The following is a 7,108-nucleotide window of genomic DNA, read 5'->3' as shown; positions in this document are numbered from 1 at the left end:
AGTAGTTGCATCTACCATGCTTGAAGTGGCTCCTCTTGCATCTTGTCCACCTTCCCAAAATAATGTTCAAAAAGACTGGGGGGCAAATGATATGCTTGATTAGCTTCATTCGTGGCATAGATCCTCTCTTGATTGTTCGTAATGTGTTTCCCTTGTGATGTGTTTTTGTGTTATGTTTGGTTCTCCTTAGATGATCCTTGTTACTCTGTTGGTGCAAGGTAATAAAGAGGGTAAATCCATTGGGACATTCTTCTATATGTTGCACCTTGTGTTGTCTACTTAGGGACAATGTAAAGCATTGGGATCTCTTTTGGTCTCTTCCATGTTGACTCAAAAGACACATGTTCCCTTCTTCCATTGTGTTTATGGTTCCACTACCTTTGGGGAATGAGGTCAATTCATTGCAAATATTCATGATATGCATTATTTATCATAAGAACATACTGACCCTAGAGTTAGTGGATCCCTTATGTGTTTTTATATTTTGTGATCATTATCCTTTTATTTGTCCTTTCTTGTGGGTATTTCATTGTGGTAACATGCTAGTCTTTTGGATGCATGCTACCTTAAAGAAATTGCTCCCGATAAGGTGTATGCAATCACTTTAACGTGGGCGCATACACTTCGCTCAATGTTATACTTTATGCACACACCATGACATGTTTTGATACTCAAGTTACTTTACAGATTGAGCCTTTTGTTTTGTAATTTGGTATTTTTCTTTTTCATGACTCATAGTAAGAAAAACTTACTAAGATAGCAGTCGTGTTCTCTTTCTCTTTCGTCTTTCTTATGATGTCCCTTTTATCTTGATATTGGAGTAGTAAGATCTTAAAGTCCCCGGGGGCTTGGTGTGTATTGTCTCTTTGATGTCTTAATGAAAGTTTTTCGTTGTAGGCCTTTGTAGTTTATCATGAGTATGCTTAGTCTCATACTCCCACTAAAATAACGACTAAATGTAGCATCCTAAATTGTACTCACCTACAACTTTGTCCTCACTTTGGAATTCTATCCTCCAAGTCTTTATTATAATTTTGATTTAGCTCACACCACTCATTTACCTCACATTTTCACCAAATTTTGAACTTAGCCCTCAGTATGGAAGTCTTGATTTGTAGGACTAGGACATACCATGCCTTGGTCCCAAATTAGGACTAGGACAAACCATTCCTTTGTCGTAAATCAGGATCAAGGCATAGACGACTTAGGCCCCAAATTAGCCCCCTCAAATGGTCACCTTTTATGAGTGAGAAAATAGCCCTATGTTGACCTATTTAAAATATTCAATTAGATTTTCGATAAGAAAGTATAAAAGGAGGTCTACCCCTCTCATTTTAAACTAACAAAGTTCATTCAAGATTTCAATTACACTCTAGCAAATTCAAGTGAGCAAGCAATCAATTTTCTATCAATCATTGGAGCAGAAGTGAAGTCAAGATTCAAGTATTGTAGATGGCATTCATGTTTTGTTTTATGAAGAAAACCTACATGAAACCTTAATTCCTTGGTGTAGACTAACAAAACTTCATGAAGGTATATCATTAGTGTTTCACTCATTTTTAGCCTTTCCCTCAAAAGGAAAACATTTTATTTACTCCAGTCTTTCATTTACATTTTCAATTCAATTTCATGGTTAATTCCAAAATCGGGGTTACTTAAGGCAAACCCCTATTCCCAACATATTTCCCCTTTTCACTATGTGCATGAATAGGTACAAAGTTTTAATCAAGAGGATCGACGTAATTCATAGAGACAAACATGTTCAGCTTTGGACGATGAGAAATTCAAAGGACCATGGTGAATTGATACTACTTGGTTTTAAAAAATTAGGCCAAAATTTTGGGAATAGATCTGAAACATATTCTTCTGCTCATATCCAAGTTGGTGGCTCTGTACAACATCTATAGCTTACTATTTATGTCAGATTGCTTCAATAGTTCACTATCTTTCCCAATTCAATACAATTCAATTCAATTCAAGGAGGAGAAAGCCCTATCCCAAGAGGCTAGAATCTGATCAAAATCTTGGTCTATCAAGGCTATATCTATTAGATTCCTCTCCTCCCTAATGTGATAGTTTATTAGGACATTTAGTGGTTTTATTATCTTAATTTAACCCTAACCCTAATTTCCACCATCACAATTACGAAGCCTAAGTAGTTGTGTCTGGAAGAACAATGTTTTGCTACACTAAATCAATGGGGGATATGCATTAGCCATGCCAAACTCTTTAAGATTATAAGATGAAGATGATTGAGATGAGATCTCAATGTTAGGAGTAGGAACATGAAGGCAGGTCTCTGATCCATTAAATCATGCAAGAGCTTTGATATAGTCAAGCTCCTCTAAAGTATCATCATCAAAGGGTATGAAATATACATGCACAAGGTGAAGAAGACAGTATGTTGATATATCATTTGGGAATGGAGAGATATGAGGTTCTGCATTCATCTCCCAAAGTTGAGTCCAAAGTGCACAAGGACACTCAAGGTCTGATGTAACACACATAGTGTCATAATCAACACTATAACAAATTATATACCTACAACATGACCTATGTATTGCCCCAAATTGATTTATCTCTCAAGAATGAAGAGATATGAGTGCCTCCATTCATCTCCCAAAGTTGAGTCCAAAGTGTGCAAGGACACTCATGGTCTGATATAACACACATAGTGTCATAATCAACACTAGAAACAAATCACACCTGCAACATGGTTTGTGATATTACCCCAAATTGATTTACCTCCTAGAGTCATTGGTTTAGGTGTGAGTCCATACAAATAAGGCAAAATATAGAGCCATATAAGATGTGTCAGGATGCCATGTTGTCAAGGCTCATAATTGCCCTTTACCAAGCTGATCTAACAAAAAGATGTACAAAAAAATCCATGATACGCCAAATGAAATAATTAGATCCCAAGAATCTCAACACATGTAAAACACATCAAATATAACATATCCAACAAACAAATCCATCCTAAGTGTCAAAACATCTAAGTAATTGACTAAATAGTGAAAATGCAAAAATATGAATAAAATGTACATAGGAAAAAATCTAAAAAATATAGAGGGCTTTGATATCTTTCTAATGATGTTTGGTTTTCAAAAAATAGAGTTTGTATGTGCAAGTTATGGCCTCGAAGGGGCAAATTTAAGGCTGACTTTAGCGGTCTGGTACAAAAAAATTAAAGCAAAATCTAAAAGAACTACCTATAGATTTGGATTGGTGTAAGAACCAACTTTCTAATGATATCTTGTTTGCATGATTTTGAGCTAGTATGATGAAGTTATGGCCAAAATCCCACACCTAGGTCCATTAGGGTTTGGAGGCTTTGATTGTGTCAAAGGGTTGACCATACTGTTGACATCAACAAAATGTTCCCCTTCGCCAAAAAAGTAGACGCTTGTAAAAAAAAACATTGCTAGCATATTCCATATATCCGCCAAAGTATTCTCCCAGATTCCTTGTATCAAAAAATAGCTACAACCAAATTTAGTTAAGGGATGCTAAAAATAGAGGAACCCCTAAATTTTACTAAATTTTCCAAAGTTGAAAAAGACCACTTATGTCATTGCTGATGTAGGCCTAACAAAGGGCTTGCGCAGGCTTGTATTGCGCTTGCACAAAAGGTACAAGTGCTTTTCACAAAAAAATAGACTCTTTGCCTTTTGAAAATTGACTTTTGACACAAAAATTTACAAAAAAATTTGCAAATCAATTTGAGTGATGGAGAAAAACTTTGACTTGCGTGTTTTTTTGTAGACATGGTGTGTTGAGGTACAAACTCATACAACCGTGCATATTAGTATGGTATGGTACAAAATTTTGTGCCCTAATTTTTAATTTATTTTTCAATTGCTCTATTTTTATGATTTAACAAGCAATTTGAGGGTTCTCGAGCCTTCTAAGTGTGATGGTGACCTTTGTTTCGCTACGAAGTGCCCAAAATTTGTCTTGATTTTTGTGCCCTCAACTAAATTGACCCAAAACTTCAACTGCACAAATTTTGATGAAACGATAGTCAATCTTAGAGTTTTGAGACATTGTGAACATGATGACAACCTCCATTTGAGCCTAATGTGCATAGGAAAATTAGTTAAGGTTGGATCCCTCAAACATGTGGATATGAAATTAACAAATTTGATGCTTTGACACCATGTAGTCCAACAAAGATTACACTCCGATACCATGTAGAAGTTGATGATACAACAATAGGAGCCAAGAATCATTTGCAAGAAAAACACTTGTCACACAAAAAAGATCAAGCAAAGGTAATATGCTCGATAACAACCTGAGAATTCGTATTATTGCACACAAGAATATTGAAGATTTAGTTACAATGAATGAATGACTTTCTTTTATAGAAAGCAAGAGATGCCCTAATCGTAAAATTAGGAGAACCAAATAAAAGTAAAGAGGAGCTAAATAAAGCTCAACTACAACTGAATTAAAGATAAAAAAAAAAAAACTCTAGATGAAGAAAGCACCTATGTTTAGCTTAAGCAAAAAAGTAATTAAGGACCTAATTAATATATAATTAGATAAGTTGTCCTAATTACTCCAACAAAAACTCCACCGAGAAGAGAGGTCAAGCTTACATTATCAACAATAAATGTGATTAAAATAAAATCACTTCCTTTCTCATATTTGCCTACAACATAGCAACACCTATGTACATGTGAACAAACTCCTTATGTGTCCCACCCATCCTTGTTCCTATAGAAGAAATCTGCATTCAATTGTTTCTCATATAATTCTACATCCAAAAGGCTAAATTTATAGAATGGTAAGAGCTCCACACCCACAAATAAAGATGTCCAAAAAAACCTCTTCATTTCTAATGACCACAACCATTGGAATGCCTCCATGAAACTAAAAAACACACTAGTTTTGGCTTCAATACTTTTCCTCCAACTTGGGCGCCCAATCTTGCAAGATAAATATTACATCAAATGCAATAAGTCACAGAATACGAAGAGACACTTGTTGCCTCTTCTAAGAGACACATACTGCCTCTTCCTAGTGCCCACTTGGAGAAGCCCAGAGGATGCTCACTTGTCCACTTCCCAAGTCATTAATTATCTTATTCTAGATGTACATAAGTGGGGAAAACAATATTAAAAAGTTGTGTTCACAACCCACTTTTGTTGCTGCTAAAGAAACCCATCACCCCTTATGTATTTATCACAATAACGGTGAGAATTAAATATTACAAATTAGTTTCCCAGTACATCCTAAGTGCCTTAGGAAACTTTTCAAAGATGTTGGAACCATGTCATAAAATTTACAAGGTAGATGACACCTTAATCCTAAAACTCTTGAGGGCCCTAGGTAGCGCCATCAAAGTTCATCTTGCACCACCCAAACTACAAAGGAATCAATCAGAGAGAGAGAGAGAGAGAGAGAGAGAGAGAGAGAGAGAGAGAGAGAGAGAGAGAGAGAGAGAGAGAGCACATGTGTTCATTTTTTAAGACTAATCATTTTTAAAGACATTTGAATAAAAAAGTATTTTGATTTGTTGATTTAAAATTATTTATTTATTAATTATAATTTAAATTTTGAAATAAAAGTAAAATAATTAACTAAACTAAAAATTAAAAAAATAATAAAAAAAATTAAACCATATACAAAATAAAATAACTCTAATTTAAAAAAAAAATTATAAAATAAAAATATTATTTTCTTTTAACATTTAATGAACAGTGTGTGAACATTCCTTATTAGTATTTGCCCTTAGGCTGAGTGCTATTGTAATGGCTTTACTTTTTATTACTTAACTAGTTATTGATAAAATTTAATTGAACCAATCACAAACAAATATTTCTTTTTTTTCTTCAAATATTTTTATTTTTCTAAAATCAATATGTAAAATTTTTAAGTTTAGAATATATATTAAAAAAATTTTACTGATTGGTTCATATAATTGACCTCTTATACACGAAATTCACAGAATCACTAGTACTATCCAATTTTTTAGGCAAAATTCTAGATAACATTATTAAAAATTCATGGAATATGTGTAACCGTTCTCATATGAAACAAAAGGTGATAAGCGTGACCACCTCTTTTTCAGGGAGTTGAGCAAGGAATTTAGTTCTAGTCAATTTAACATTGATTTTAAATGTGACAAATTCAATATGACTTTCGAGCTAAATGTACATCCTCCTTTTGATTTTCCAATGTCATTTAATGTTCTACTCACTGTTGATACGTCATATTATGGATAGATTGCAAAACCCAAGAGGAAAATAATAAATATGCAATGCAACCTATTCTCTAATCCTATTCTATTTTGAAGTATCCCTACAATCATAATATTATTTTATTTTATCAATCCAGTTGTTGACATTGTTTGCTTACACTTCAATTGTTAAAACATTGTGGAGAAAGGTACATTGTTATGTGACAATTAATGTGAATTGCATACTTCAATGATTTACCCATAACTAAGAGTGTCTATATATATTTTTTGGTTAAAAATGCCATCCTCTTTTTTATAAAGACCCAGGGTTCCAATGTCCTAGTACTTGCAAATCAGACTATTTCAAACTCAACACTCTTCAGTTTTGGTAAATAATTTTTTAATTATAATTCAATTACTATAATAATATCATCATAAAATTAATATTAATATTTATATTGATAATGATTAATTAAACATATTGTTAAATAATAAATATATTAATAATTATATTTATTTTAATTATTATTATTAATTAATTGTTATAAATATTTAAATAATGTGATAATTAAATTATAATCTATATTACATATTAATAATTATGAAATAAAAAAATAATTTAATTATTTGATATAGTGAAGGATAATTAATTTTTCAACACAAATTTCCTAAAATAATATAATATTTCTGTTTATCTCTATATTTATGACAATTCAAATTATATAAATTATAAATTTTCAACTCTTTTTCATTATTCTCTATAAATACTAACATGGAAATATTGTAATAATTGTTCAACTAAAAATCATATTTATATACAAAATATTTCTTATTAATATTATGTAATTATAATTGATAATATCATCTATATAATAATTTGTTAATAAATAATTGAAATTGACGTTTTTAATTATTTTATATAAT

Source organism: Cryptomeria japonica, chromosome 8, assembly GCF_030272615.1.
Source record: "Cryptomeria japonica chromosome 8, Sugi_1.0, whole genome shotgun sequence".
NCBI classification, from domain to species: Eukaryota; Viridiplantae; Streptophyta; class Pinopsida; order Cupressales; family Cupressaceae; genus Cryptomeria; species Cryptomeria japonica.
Note: the sequence above shows the minus strand (reverse complement) of the source record.